The following is a 16,621-nucleotide window of genomic DNA, read 5'->3' on the forward strand; positions in this document are numbered from 1 at the left end:
GGCACAGGTCTCCCAGGCAACTTTTAATCTGTTTACATTTATTAATAAACACAGAGGAAAAGAAATACGAGCTGTACAGCATGCGCTGAACCTCGATGTCATCAGCAAACATGCGACCCCCTGGGAGGTGACCTACTCAAGGGAACCAATAGAACACTAGATCATTTTAAAAGATCATTTTATGCAAATAAATGTGTTCACTGTCCAATGGGTGGCAACTGCAGGGTCCTCACATGGAAATTAAGAGGTGTGGTTATGCAAGAATGACAGGCTGCAGTCACCAATAGTGACAAAGGGTGAAAAGTTGGTTTCTCAGATGGCAGTGACCCACATTCAGAAATGACTTGAAGATCTGACTATCATCAAACATGCGGAGGACTGAAATCGCAAGGGAACAGAAAATAACAGCAGAGTTAATTTAGACAAACAGGGAGATATCAAAGGGTGTTTGTTTAGAAGGGCTGCTGTTGCCTAATTCACGTCATTCATATCCCAACAGCTTAAAATAGATATTACACATCTAAATAGGTGTTTGCTTATTTGGAACAAAACAGATATTTTACATTTACGTTTATTAATTTGGGAGACGCTTTTATCCAAAGCGACTTACGAGTAGGAGAGCATATAAACATTTTGTCAACACGCTAAACAGTACCGTTGGTTTACAAGCCCATGCTACTAGGACGCTTAAAGCTGGAGTAAGCCAAGGAAAGAATGAACAAATGTTTTTTTGATTTTTTTTTGACAGACAGACATATAAATATAGAATTATTGGTTAGTCAAATAAATGCGGAACAGGTATGTTTTGAGCTGTTTTTTTTTAACTTGTGAAGGATGCTGCAGTTCGGATGGAGGCTGGTATATTTAGGCAGCTTTAACACAGAATTAATGACTCATGAAAATACAATTTAGCAGATAAAAGTTTTAAGTCTTGAAGTTGCGACCTTTTTTACTTGCATCTTCTGACGACTTTGAGTAAAATGCTATTTCGAATGCGAAAAATAGTGGGCGTGGCTTACGTCTTCCACTGCAATTTGATTGGATGTATAAAAACAGCCATTGCATTTTGAAATGGAACTGGCAGCAGACTGAGAGTTGAAGGGGAGGAGTTAACAGATGCTCCGCCCAAGCTGTCTAACTTACGTCATTTGAGATGGATAGTCACTAGTGGGCGGAAAGTGCATTTTCAGATTTTAACTGAAGATTATGAGGGCGCATACATTTAAAAAAAAGAATGAGCCACATTGATAAGCTATTTACAATAAACGCTGCAATATTTAATAAAAAATAGGAATTCAATTTTTTTATTTCACTGGGACTTTACAGGATAGGTCAACCACAAATAACATTTTCTCAACATTTACTCACCTTCATATCATTCCGGACCTGTATGACTTAAACAAAAGAAGATATTTTGAAGAATGTTGGTAACCCAACAACATCGGCCCCCATTGACTTCCATTGTAGACACAAAACCACTGTGTCATTTCTCAAAATTGTATTCAATCAGAGAAACCTTCAAAAGTTTTTGTTTTATAGTGAAATACTGTAATACTTTTTGATAAGATACTTTCCGCGCTTGAAACCATTATCCCAGTGCTATATTGAACTTGTAACTTGTTGGATTTTTTACACTTTACACAAAAAATGCTTGTCGTTCTGTAAATTATACATTCTTAACCTTTGAACTTCAGACGCTAATAATGACATTTAACTAAAACTTACTTGATAATGAAATTTAATGATGATTTTTAGTTTCTGATTGGTGTTTTTGATATACCGTATAATACCGCTGCACTGTTTCACATCGTGCCACTCCAATCCAGTTAACCCAGGGTTTAAAGTGGTGTTAAGACCTTTTAGAACATTCAGAGAACATTCAGCCTCACAGTATGAAATGCAGTTATTGTGGGTCAACATTTGTACGGGCTTTCCTGTAATTCTACTCTTACCATTTTTCCTGACTATGCCTCTCAAAACCACTTGGAGGTGCTGTACAACCTCTATTTCTAAGACATGACAACAAACAAACTGGTCAGATTATATGAATTAATACACTTTCATTCTTAAATAGAGAAAAACTTTGGAAAGAAAGGAAAACAGAGCCAAAAAGACCTCAAGAATTAATGTCATGCTACAGTAAACCCCACATTTAAACCTCCGAAGTCATTGATGGCAAACTTGGAACAAACTTGATATTATGCATCTTTCTCTGTGTTTTCCACAGAGTCATCCAGACCTAATCTCAATTCTCCTTTGAGACACTTACAATTTTTATGTAGTCTTGTCTGAAATGTGCACCCCATTTGATATGATTTATATGGCTGAATGAGAAGGTGACTGTACAGTATAGTGTATACTGTACACACACACACACACATATATATATATATATATATATATATATAGGAACCGTGAAGAGGATAACTGTGCCCGTCATGAGTCCAAGTAAAGTCTCTTTCTGTCTTTCTTAAATGAAGACAGGATTATAGCCCTCTCTGTGGAATGCAATGATAGAGCTTGATAATAAACCAGTGCTGAGTGATGGCTATGTTTACTGACCCAAGTGACTTGTAGCTGAACCTGAAGGCTAACAGCTTTATTTAGCCTGATTAGATCTGCTTGTTAAGTTTATTTTAAAAAATGCTACTTCTGCTCCCCCAACAATTTCTTAGTCTAGAGAGATATAATGCTTTAAAAGTGAATACTATAACTATAAGCAGAGACAATTAGATTTTTTTCTGTTGTAAAGAGATTGTTGCATGCTAATGTGTCATGAATGGTTGCCAGGGTGTTTCCTTGTGGTTGCTAAGGTATCTGATTGTTTTATGCAGTTGGTTGCAAGGTGTTTGATGGTTGATCTGTTCCTATATATCTAGAGACCCCTCCAAAATAATGTTCAGTTTTTCTGAATTTACTCATTTATTTGTATAAAAGGGACAAACTGGTCAACATAACAAAAAAGATCCAATGTTTGCAGATCTTGAATACTGCAAAGAAAGCAATTTCATAAGTATGTTTAAACAACACAATACTAATATTTTGTATATAATGCAGATCACTTTAATATTTTTATATATTATGTTATTTCATTTATAGTTTTAACTTGTATGTATAATTATTTACATAGATAGATTGTGCATGCGTGTGTGTGTGTGTGTGTGTGTGTGTGTTTTGTAGGGCACTACATGTCCGGAGCATGTCTGTTTAATACCTAAAGAGCAAAACCCTAATCCAAAGAATGAACAATAATAATAGTAATGCAAGCATCAATAATAATTCTGAATAAACATTGCCCTGTGTGGCCTTGAATTACATGTTTGCTCAATATACTGTAGACAAGTGGCCTCATCATTACCACTGAGGTTACTATGGTTACTAAAAGAGACGTTCAGACATTTTGTAGTGTATACTGAGTATGAAAAACAGTGCAAGATGCAGACTCCTACAGTATTAGAGTCCATAAAACTCTACATATGCTTTACATTGTATTGTGTAGAAGACTTTGTGAGGAAGTCCTCACCTGTTTTCCAACAATAATTTCCATCCATCCTTCTGTTTCTCTCTGACTGGAAAGCAGAGTCATAAGCCTTGTGTCTGCGGGTGCTTTGGGAAGTTAAACATTTTTGTAGACTGTTCTGTGTTCGGTGTTTGACTGAAAGGTCACCACTGTAACGGGCTGGGCTGTATGAGTGGTAGGTAATTATGTGCCTTGTGGACTTTAGAACATAAATTCTCTTTATGAGAATTTTCATCGTCAGTGGTTTGTTGGATATCTGTGATTTGTTCTCTTTTTTTTTGTATCAAGTTGTATTCTCAAGACTGTCTTTGGGGAACTACAACTCTTAAAAACAGTTCTTCCTATAGGTGCACTAGCATTTAGATTGTTTATTTATCACTGACTGTCAGTTTTTCTTACAACATAACAATAACAATTCATACTAAGAAAAGCCTCTCACTTCAAATAACATTTTAATACTGATGACGTATTTTCTCATTTGTGTGGTTGAAGACTAAAATCCTTTCATAAACAGATAAACAATATTTATAGGCATATGTAACATGACTGGAATGATGGCAGTAAAAAGTACTGAAAATAAAAATCTGAAACACCATTACGTCATTCTCATCAGATAACATCAGATAGCTGTAGCTGTTTTTGAAGGATACTGTATGCATGAAGCATGGACTTTGTGAAACAAATCAACCTGTCCAATAAGTGGCACTTCCTCATGTAAAATGTTGTCTTTCATGGTTCTCTTAACATTTTCAACGTGAAATCAAAAACACACAATTCCAACAACATACACCTGTAAAACACTGAGTTGTGGGGATAAGTGAGCCCACTAAACATGTCTTTACACTGTTAAGTGTCTGATTTTAGTGATAGATACAGAAATAAAAGCTGAAAAACTTAACATAAGTTTACCATAAATGGGTATGAACTCAAAGAATGTTGAAGATGAGCGAATCACTCAGATCTGGAATGAGTCATGTTATATCTCTACTTTCAACTGGTGTCCTGATGTTATTTCAATGAATGCAGATGGGGTGAACACTCCTCACGGCAGACTAGCATGATCAAAAGGTATCTGGTGGAATTTTAGTGGAGCTCTTTTCATTGCTGTAATAAACTTATTATGACAGCTCATAAATATTTGCCATGTGTAGGTGACTGTGTAAGAGAATTGTCCACTTTAGCATTTATGTTATATGTTATGTTGATTTTATATTTATATTGTTTTGATTGACAAGCATTGACATATTTACCTCTTGGAGAGTGTTCTTCACTTGTCTGGATGTTGTGAAGGTGTTTCTCTTTATCATGGAGAGGATAATGTCATCATCCACCACTTTTATCTCATATTGACCCCCAGGATTTTTTTGTTGCTGAGCTCAGCGGTGTGTTGTTTTTTTCTCAGAGTGTACCAAATTGTTGATCTTTTTGATAGATTTCTTGTGTTTTTGAAATCTAACTATGGTCTGTTTCACTTGCATGGAGGTCTCCCTGAACCCCATGATGTGGGTTCACAGCAACAGCTTCCAAATGCAAACACCACATGTAGAATCAACTCCAGACCTTTAACATGCTTCATTTATGAAGAAATTATTTTTAAGGAAAAGCCCATACATGTGAATAAAACAGCTTTTGATTCAACTGTCCAATTACTTTTGGTCCCCTGAAAAAGGGGGGAGCTTCATATGAAAGAGCTGTTATTCCCAGAATCGTACAAAAGCATTATAATTGTTTGAAAACAGCAACAATGAAGCCAGTGAGATTGTTGTCTATATGTCTAGGGCAAAAGCAGAGCTGCTAAAATATATAAATAAAATTGTATAAATTCATATGATTACCATGAGATGTGTTGAGCAGTCCATTTGCCGGGACATACATAGACACACATCACTGGCTCTACCTACATCTAAGGTTAAACAAACATTACCCCTTACTGTGATGGCAATCAACTAAACAAATAAATAGCCACTGGCTGGTCAGACCCTTGTTCATGTATTGAAAACTTTCCACAACCCGTGATGCTAAAGTTCAGAAAGACAACGGTGACTATAAAAGGTCATGACTTCACATCAGTGATAGCTGCTCATCTGTGCTGCATGGCAAATGTGGAAAATTCAATTTTGGTTTCTAAAATGAGTCATCTGTTCTCCAGAATAACACAGCTATGCTGTACTCTGTACAGACATTTCATTATACATTTAAACAGTTTTGAAGTTTTAAAATATGCCCACCGCTCCCTTGGTCATCTTAAAGCCTGCCCAGTTTTAATTATATCAAAGTTCTTCAGGTTGGGGCACTAAATTATTTTGACCATGATATTTAGAATCGTATAATGAGAAAGACACATATCAGTTATAGGACACAATAGCATAGAATAGAATAGGAATTAGAATAAGAATAAGAATAAGAATAGAATAAGAATAAGAATAAGAATTAGAATTAGAATAGAATAGAATAGAATAGAATAGAATAGAATAGAATAGAACCAGAACCATAACAAGAACAGAACAGAACAGAACAGAACAGAACAGAACAGAACAGAATAAGAATAGAATAGAATAGAATAGAACAGAACAGAACCAGAACCATAACAAGAACAGAACAGAACAGAACAGAACAGAACAGAACAGAACAGAATAAGAATAGAATAGAATAGAATAGAACAGAACAGAACCAGAACCATAACAAGAACAGAACAGAACAGAACAGAATAGAACAAGAACCATAACAAGAACAGAACAGAACAGAACAGAACAGAATAGAATAGAACCAGAACCATAATAAGAACAGAACAGAACAGAACAGAACAGAACAGAACAGAACAGAACAGAACCAGAACCATAACAAGAACAGAACAGAACAGAACAGAACAGAACCAGAACCATAACAAGAACAGAACAGAACAGAACAGAACAGAACAGAACAAGAACAGAACAGAACAGAACAGAACAGAACAAGAACAGAACAGAACAGAACCAGAACCATAACAAGAACAGAACAGAACAGAACAGAACAAGAACAGAACAGAACAGAACAGAACAGAACAGAACAGAATAGAACAGAATAGAACAGAACAGAACAAGAACAGAACAGAATAGAACAGAATAGAACAGATGACTCTTATTGTTATTGTACAGCGGTACAACCACATTTTCAAAGACCTTTTTCAGTTTTTTGAATTTACTATTTATAGGTATTTGTTTAGGTAAAATTATAATTTTTGTTTCATTCTGTGAACTACTAACAATATTTCTCCCAAATGTCACTATTGTGACTATTTGCATTTATTTGCAGAGAATGAAAACTGGAGAAACAGGTCAAAATAACAGAAAAGATGCTCTGTGTTTTTTCAGACCTCAAATACTGCAAAGAAAACAAGTTAATATTCACTTTTAATATTAGTAATAATTAGTATAATAAATATTTATAAATATTTATAATATTAGTATAAAACAAATAGTAATATTTGTACATGTATGCCGGAAAAGTTCAAAATTCTTATTTTATCTGACAACCTTGATTTTTATGACAGTTTTCATGTGTCTTGTCGTGCTGTCAGTCTTTCACACTGCTGTTGGATGACTTTACGTCACTCCTGAGGTTTGATTTTGTTGAAATTCAACGGACTGGAATGGCCACAAATTTACAACAGGAAATGTTGCTTAACTGAACATTTGGAATAGCCTCTACATTTTTTCAGCAGATGTATACTGTACACATTGAAGGACACAGAGATTGTTTATATAGTTGAATATTGTTATATTATAAGCTGTGTTCTGTGTGATGATGATGTTGGGTATGGTTTACTGTAATAATGATTATGAACTATATTCAGATTGAGCCTTTGAAGGGGCAGTGCATTTTAATTTAATTTTAAGGAACGTACTTATTTAAGCTGAACTATAAAGCATGCTGAGGGATGTCCTCTGACTAACAAGAGAAATGTGGAGACAGGACAATACCAGATGCAGCAGTAGATTGCAAACTTCTGCAAACAAACCCAAGCAGAGACCATAGTCATACTCAGAGACCAGGACTCCATCCTGAACATAACAAACGGTCATGTTTTGAAGTCTACCCACCAGACTCCTGACCTCTGAATGGACATGAGCCTACGTGTAACTCTCTAAGATTAGGAAACAGCCCTGCAAATCAGTTCTCAGGTCAGAGAACAGCACATGTAAGACCAAACGTTAGCCAGCTGATAGTCTTTTGGTCTTCATAATCTCTGTCCTCCATATCTAGAGTTTTTAGATCCAAAAAACTGCATGTTCTATTAATGTTAAATCTCCTGCCCTGTTCCCAACACAAATCCTGGGAAGACGAGGGGACCAACATCAAAGTATGGATCCAGTAAGTCTTCAGTACATAACAGAATGGAAAAAGCTGCAAGCAAAACAATGTCTGTGTTTATTGATGCTCAACCACACAATGCCCAAAGGCGCTACACTTACAATTCAAAGTCTGAGAATATTCTGACTTTTATCCAGGTTTTTTAGATCTGGACAATACTGTATATTTTACATAAAGATCTCCAATGAAAGCTTTATAGACCTCTGGTGTCTTAAAGAGCCCGTTGAGTGTTTTAGATTCTTTAGTGAAACCCGTAATTAAACCTTCCATAAACACAACCCCAGACATTTCAACTTTCAAATTCTCTGTACACTTTCCAGGCTCTTTATTTTTATTCACATGAAGTAAAACCGGAAAAACCAAAACAATGATATTTATCTTTTCCTGGCCTGTGTGTGTTGCAAATGGAGCGAGGAACTTCAGAACATTTCCTAGCGGGTCTTTTAAATAGCCTCTCTCTATAAAAAAAGAGACCAAACATCATGCCTGGACCTGTGCCTGTGTGCGACCGGGAGACAGGGATAATAAACTAGCCCGCTTATCTTTCTGACCTCTTCCAAAGACTGTAAACTCAGCAAAATGACGACAGGCAAAAAGGGAAAGAAAGAGAGAACAAAGATTTATTGACAATGAACTCTCTGTCATGTTGTCCCTCCGGGACAGCATGGAAAAATACTGTATGAGCATACCTCTACGAACTCTTTCTACTAAGTAAACTATGATTTCAGCCACTTTAGCTTCATTGTCTGTCTACAGCAGATGTTATGAATCGAGAGGGGTGATGCTGTTCTCTTTTTATGTCCTGCCTTCTAGCATTGCTTTCTCGTCAGAGCCACATTTCTGTGAGTCATTGCTTTGGCTCCGCAGGCTTCAGAGCATCCAGCCAGATGTGATGCTCTAACCTGGAAGTGGCTGGATAGGTCAAACTTTTGTTCACGCAATACATTAAAATAATAATAATGGATCATGCAGTTAGAAAACGGATGTTTAGGAAACATCAGAGCGCCATCAAAGTCAAAACTCAAGGTGTTTTCAGCTGACCTGACTAGCCACTGGAAGACTTCAATGAATTAATTGTCTAGTAGTATTAAAGTGTTAAATCTGTGATGCTTTGGGATCTTGGCACATCAGTGCCTTATTAAAGACAGAGGCATGAAGACACGGAAGCCTTTATATCAAAGTGTCTCTTCACAGGCCAGATTCTCTAATTGAAACTCTCCATGCGTTTCATTTTGGAGTTCTGGCTTGATGAAAGAGATTTAAAAAATGGGGACGCTTGCCAAGATGTACTTTCTCCATGATTCTTGTGACAGAGTAATGAGTTTGCACTGAAACTATGTGAGTCTCATTAGGACTTGGTACCAGGGCACCCATTCGGTGCCTGCTGGGACTTGACTGGACTGTGTATGTACAGTGTAACAACACATCATAATGTATTAGCTTTTGAGTGTAAGTGTCTGTTTTGTCGTAAAGTGACAGTTCACACAGAAATGAAAAATAATTCTGTCAATATTCAATCTGCCTTCTTATTGATACCATTTTGTTCTAGGCTATGCTTTTGTTGTACAAAAAAGTACATTTATGTCCCTTAAAAGAACACTAAAAAGTGCTGGGTTGTTTTTGACCCATGCTGAGTATGTATTGGACAGAACACACTGCTGGGTTAAAAATGACCGAATGCTGGGTTATTTTAACCCATTGTGTTCTGTCCAATATATACTCAGCATGGGTCAAAAACAACCCAGCACTTTTTAGATCAAATTGGTGTTAAAATGATGACAAAATGAAAATATTTGGTCAAACTATTTCTTTAATGCTAATGAAAAGCTTAAATCCACAGTGAGTGATTGTGTATGTAATATCCTTTTTGCATTTGCAATTGTGTCATTGGCTGGGCAGCTCGGTGGTATAGAGGGAACTCCAGTCTGCAGAAGACAAAGAGAGCGCGCGGGCTGTTAAACAGTACTAAGAGAAGAGGCTTAACCCTGTCGACCAGTGGGATTTCCTGACTGTTGCCTCAGCGTTCAAAACTATGAGCACTGGGAGATTTACTCAAAGCACTTGTATACAGGGGCTTGTTGTTGAGTGTGAGTTCTAATTAATTATTTTATTAAATGAGTCCATTAATGGCTTAAATAGTAGACGCATACTAAGCTTGGAGGATAAAAACTATTTACAGTTAGCTAAATTCTCATTTTTTAAAACTAATTTGCTCATATTTTACTTTGCCTAAAGAGTAGCTGAAAAAGATATTACAATAAAACCTTTTTTTAAAGCTGGGAAAGAATAAAATGTATTTACATCTGACAGACAATATTATCCAAAGCAACTTGTAGTGCATTCAGTCTGTACGTTTATTTGTTTTCAACCCTATAACCTTTGTGTTGCTATCACAGTGTGTTGCTCTACCAGTTGAACTACAGAAACACTACTGAAAAGGACATTTCAGTCATCACAACTATACATTTTAGCATGTAGTGGTCATGACATGTCGATGCTGCTGTTGCACAATACACACTGCTAATACACACATGCTGCAGTAAACAGACCCCCGTAAACACTTCTAGACAAGTGGAGCTGGGGCAGGAGGTGGGTGATAGTTAAAGCTCTGCGCCATATCGCTTACAGAGTATGAAGTGAAGGGCCATTTAAAAGTAGAGGTTAATACGATATAAATGTACCGGTAGAAAGGGACAAATGTCATTAGCTGTGAATTATCTGAAAAGCCAATCAGTTCAATTTACACTAATGTGAAATGTAAATGGCTGACGGATCGCAACTATCAGTCTGCATCTGAACTAGATCATTATTCTTGAAAAAGAAATACAGAATTACAGTTATACTGTCCAAATAGTGCCACAGTTTATGATTCAGAATGTTTTCAGGTATTTGTGGCGCTGTACATTTACCCTACAGGCATCATCAGGGAATTAAGTTACATGAAATACGAAGTGAAACACTGAAGGGGTTATTTCTGTCGTGCTAAACAGAATCTGTTGCATTCCTTCAAAAACCATTACAAAATAGCATTTGAAACCTTTAGCAGCAGTTGTTTTCAATATTTCTTTAAAGCTCTGAATCCATATAAAACCGCCCTTGAGGTTTGTACAAAACCTTTTATTAACTTTGATTGGTTTTTCTTCTCTCTCTCTCACTCTGATTGGCTTAGAGAGATAATGTTATACAGACATTAGTTAACCATTTTAAGACTGTTTTATAGCTTTAAAACATAATCAAACTGAAGCCACTACACAGCCCTACGAAACACCAAAGGAGATAAATAGTAATCCATGGCAACCAGGAATGCATGCTTGCTGCAAATTCCTATAAGACTATTCACACAGAAATTGTTATAGTTCTAACCTTGAGCCAGGCTCGATTTGCCTTCGTGCAGCTGAGGAAATGTTGCATTTACTCTACGCAACCCAACGAAGATAAAAGATTCTGGCAGGGTTCAGTTTGTTCTGGTGGATAATGATTGTGTGTGGTACCGCTTGAAATACACCCAGTGCTTCATGCATTCACAACAAAACACTGAGGCTTTTGTGAAGGCAAGGGAATAACTGTTTTCTCCATCGTTGCCATAGCAACATTTAAACATTTCAATCTGTTCGGACTGAATTTAAGTCTGACTCACAGTAACCCCACCCAATCCCCCACAACTCTTCTCTCTCCCCCAGTCTCTCTTTCTATCTCTCTCTTTCTGCGAGATGCTATTCAAAACAACATGCAGCGTTTAAATCACATGCACTGTTTCTGAAACGGATAATGATGTCTGATCGTTATCTCTGCATTTCTTGAATCAAAGATGTGTGGATGTATCTTCACCCTGTGTCCTTAGAAAAAGAGCTCCAGACTGTGATCCCCAGATAGCGTTGATTTGCTGGACCACATTCGGTCCAACCTGGTGTGGGGAGAAGAGGCCATGGGATCGAGGATCTCCATCTGTGCTTTTCAAAGCAGAAAGGAAGTCAAACAAGCTCAGAGAATAAGCAGTCTCCTGTTTACAGAGCATATCGAGTCATTCACGGTACACATCCTGACACGGCTGCCTTATCTTTGTTTACATTTCGAGTGACTAAATTTCTGATGTTAAATGATAAATCGATGCATTGATCAACACTTCATAAGAGGGTTGCACTGGACAACAAGGCTTTCTGTCTTTAGGATGTACTAATATTGTTGTTTTATTGCCACAGATAGTATTGTCTCTCTGTAGGCTTTGCATGAGAGGAATTTGAAAATCAATGTTTTGTTTGTTGTAGAGCAAACATTGACATAAAAAAACGAGCAGGTATTATAGTGACAAAGCTGTAATTTTGTTTAGGGAAATTTTACAATCAATGCACCATGCCATGTTTACACTTACACTGGGACATATTACTGATCACTTGTTCTTGTTTAGAAAAGTTTTTCAATAACCATTTGTTGTTTAGCTTTTGTTTCACTGTAACTGTACAATTCTTAATGTTAACAGTAAGTCACATTGACATACACTGTATGGTGCAAATCCAATGAAATGGCATTGTCTCTTTTAGAATGTAACCGCACTTTGGGAAGCCTTTTTGGTGAGTGCACATTAAGAGTTACGAATCCGAGAGTGGTGCTTTGTGATTTCTCATGTGATAAGTAACGTTTTTGTTTCATTTTACAACAGACTGTGCATAATACACAAGAAATGACAGAAGCATTGTTTGTGTAGTTTGGATACATTTGATCTTTGGACACACTTCAAAGAATGAGTCAACAAACTTGCCCTACGACCAGAATGGTGCACAGTGACAGTTTGCACTGAATTAGATGAACCAACTTATCGACTGTTAAATCGTTATGGTCTATATGGTATCTGTGGGAGCAGTATGCATACATTCCAGACATACGTCTACCATGTTTTTATTGTCATGTGACCTGTGTGTCCTTTGGCAGATTAAGTTGCAAAAACAATATACCCAAGTGTTGTTAAACAAGTGCAATATAACCACGAGGAATACATGTCTTTAACACTTACAGTACACTTGCCTACTGTTTTTTTCTTACTGCTTGACGACTATGTAGCGTGGAAGTAGGTGATATCTTAGACAATTGTCTCAACATTTCAAAACATTCCTGAAAAAACAAAAAACACTTTATTTAATCCCTGCAATTTAATCCCTAATACTGTAGTTATTATAAAAAATATATTTAAATTTGTATTTTAGGGCTGTCAAATGATTTGTGTTAAAGGGGTCATATGACAGGGCTAAACTAAATATTATCGTTTGTTTTAGATGTAATGTAATGTGTATACGCTATTTATGGTTAAAAAACGTTGTATTTTCCACATACCGTGCATGTTTGTATCTCCTCTTTGCCCCGCCTCTCTGAAACGTGCAGATTTTTTACAAAGCTCATCGCTATGAAAAGCGAGGTGTGCTATGATTGGCCAGTTAACCAGTGCGTAGTGATTGGTCGAATACTGCAAGCGTGTGACAGAAATGTAACGCCTCTTACCATATTTAGAACATCAGGTTCCAAAGCAATTGTACTGACAGGTGAGGCTCTCACTAAATCCTTGGTGTTTCGAGTCAGATCCGTGGGCGTGGCCTTTTTGGTTTTGACTAAATCTTTGGTGTTTCAAGTCTTACGAAACCTTTACCCTAACCCACACCCTAACCCTAACCTTACTCTAACCATCTAAACTACCCATGGTTGTTAAAATTGACGAAAAAACACGTTTGACTGATGACGTCAGACTCGAAAGCCTGAGAGCCTGATAAAATGTCATTGGTACTTCCTTATATCAATTCGAGCCCGAATCTGATCCGGAAATAGAAGATGATTAAGCCGATACATCAACTTGCCAGCGCGACTTGAGCAGGATGTAAAGGATTGGTAAGGTTTTATAAAAAATTATTATGTTAAATAGTTAAAAACTACAGCTAACTGTTTTACCTTTTATATACGAGGTTATAAAGATTTGCCGTTAGTGATCAACCAGTGTTACACCATGTCTCATCGCGACTCAACAAAGACAATAAACCCCATTATAAACATGACATGTGTTGCCTCTAGTTGGAACATAATTACTGATTATTAGGACTTATGTTATCATTTTTCACGTTGCGTGCGTGTCTGCATTTGCAGATCACACAAAGAAACAACATGCGCTAAAAACGCACGACAAAGTCAACTCGCGTTAGTCCGTAACAAAGTCTTTTACAATGAAAATATACTTACAGGCTGCGAATCTGAAACGCCAGATTGTCCTTGCGAAGTTGTAATGGTTGGAATTGCCCCACTTTTTAACAAAAGCTTTCGTGCACAGCCGGTGTTGTACCGAAATTCGACTCCACGTGAGATTACGACTCCCCTACTTCTGATTGGTTCATTCACTTAGGATGCTGCTTTGTGATCGGTCCCAATCTCTAAATCCCGCCCCCACACCTAACCCTAACCTTCGTAGGGGAAAACAGGGGAGTCGTAATTTCACGGGGAGTCGGATTTTGATACAACACCGGCCTTGATCTCTCCCAGGTTCATGAAGCAATCATCTGTGAAATGCGCTGCACACACTTGAATATTCGGATTGTACTGTTCTGGAACAGTATTGTAAATAAAATGTAACCATTTGTTTTTAGTTGTCTCATCTTTTGGGAGGGCAAACAAAGAGGCTTTATTTTCGCAACGAAACACACAGCGTCTCCACGATGTGGCTGCGGCGGCGATGATACAATGAGATTTACAAGTACGCCCACCTCACTTGCGTTTAGATTTGGGCGCTCTTAGTCAAGTCATACCACGAAATGACGTAGATTTGTGGGGGTGTGGTTACACGATTCCCACACTTTCATTTTTGCAATTTTACGTGTCTAATACATGCATGGGCAACTTATAACACACCAAAGACACAGAAAAACATGTATTCGCACCATATGACCTCTTTAACATGATATATGCCTTTATAATATGCACAGCACATAGTATATTTTGTAATTATAAGCACATACATGTATACACATTTAGGAAATATTTACTGTACATGTATTTATTTATATTTTATATAAATGAATGAATTTTTATATTCTATATTTTTCTTAAATATATGCATGTGTTTAAAAATACAAAATAAATATGCACAGTACACCGACATATATTATGTAAACACAAACTTTTATTCTGTTGTTATTATTATGTTGTCAGACTGGCAGTCTTAATATCTCTGAACTAACTCTCTGTCAGCCAGCATCCCGAATGAAACCAGATGAGGCCAGTAACAGATCCCATGCCACCCATTCCCACGAGACGTGACATCACTATTAGCTCAGCTATTCTTAACCTCTTTTCTGTGGCTTCTATGTGCTGTGAAAGAACGAAAATAGCAAAATCATGGTTACCCAGCCCTCAGTTCAAGAGAAAATTCCTGAGAGGAATAAGCATTTGAGGTCAAAGAGTTACTTAGTACATTAAGAAGATGCATACGCTCATCAAACGGTTGCCATTAGTTACCGGACTCGATGGTGTACAGTGGCCCCAAAAAGGTATTTGGACACCATAGTTAGTCTTAGTTGTTGTGAGTCAAATACGTTTCGAGTACTTTTGGATACTTTTTGTCTTGTTAAATACTTTTGTCTTGTTTTCGTCGATAGTAAAAACGTCAGTTATTTATTCCTTCACTTTTAGACTCAATCTTCTAGTCAGAATGTGCCTGTGCGAGTGTTGGCAGAGTTGACATGCCTCTTGCATGTCAGTCATGTCAGAAGATACGCAACATCTCAGGTTTCAGAGCCCATAAATCACCTGCAGTGCACAAAGAGCGTTCGGCATGCAAGTTTATTTTCTAAAACCTGTCATATGTCCGATACAAACACATCATCTCACCCTTGTCTCCATGTCAATGCTTCTGAATTGAAGAGAGAGCCCCACTAGAAGGTCTCTCTCCGTATGAGACTTGGATTAAGATTGTATGAGGAGGAGAATGTGAAGGAGAGCGAAACGGTGTTCACATTGTTGTGCATGCGAGGGAGAGAGAGAGAGAGAGATGAGGTAGCCTGGGAGGGAGGGAGCACATCGTTGTGAAATAGTTGGGTGGAATACACACGTGTATTGCAGTTCCTCATGCACTGCGCTGAACGGTCACCAGCGACAGAAGCAGACACAAGAGAGAGAGAGAGAGAGAGAGAGACCAGCATGGAGCTCCACTCACCCCAAAAGAGCTGAACAAACAAGACAGCACAGCACTGCAGTAAAGACAAGACACACATCCCGGGACAGGCGAACAAAAGAGGCAAGGTACCCCTCTGGAGCTTTTGTGCACTTGTGTGTGGACAAGAAGGTGCCGTAGTTTTGTGAGTTGGTTTTCTGGTGTATGTGGGTTTACGTGCGAGTGTCTGCTTGAATGTTTAATTGAGGGGTTTGTATCCAGAGATTTTGTTGTCGATTGGGTTACAGTTTCAATGTGTCCAAAAGAAGCACAGCATGAAGTTAAAAACCGAGAAATATATAGACGGGCTGTTCAGATCTGTTGTGGGTGTATTGGACTTCTGCATATTTTCTCAGAGGGAGAGGAACTTTTCCCTGCCTGCTTTTGTGTGAGGAAGCATGTTTTTACCTTTGAACGCTTCTACTTTTGTTTTGTCTCTCATACCTCCAGTCCTCGCACCGTGACTAAGATTAAATGGCTTAGCGAGAATAAACTTTTCAGAGAATGAGGATGTAGACGCAACATTTGCGAGTGAACGCTGACGTAAAAATGCGTTGAAATGGGCTCGCGAG

At 37.6% G+C, this 16,621-nt stretch overlaps 1 protein-coding gene across 5 annotated transcripts in view; it reads left to right on the top strand.

The window, feature by feature from the left end:
• The first annotated feature begins 15,910 nt into the window (after positions 1–15,910).
• The window catches only part of kiaa1522 (KIAA1522 ortholog), a 36,918-nt gene continuing 36,207 nt past the window's right edge, over positions 15,911–16,621 (top strand). The window contains exon 1 of one of the 5 annotated variants that reach the window (XM_057354856.1): positions 15,911–16,194. The gene's annotated coding sequence lies outside the window, so the exon portion shown is untranslated. Of the gene's footprint in view, positions 16,195–16,253; positions 16,438–16,621 lie in introns of those variants that run through there. The other 4 variants (XM_057354855.1, XM_057354858.1, XM_057354860.1 and 1 more) reach the window with 4 other exon arrangements.

The sequence above is a fragment of the Triplophysa rosa genome, linkage group LG16 (assembly GCF_024868665.1).
Source record: "Triplophysa rosa linkage group LG16, Trosa_1v2, whole genome shotgun sequence".
NCBI lineage: Eukaryota > Metazoa > Chordata > Actinopteri > Cypriniformes > Nemacheilidae > Triplophysa > Triplophysa rosa.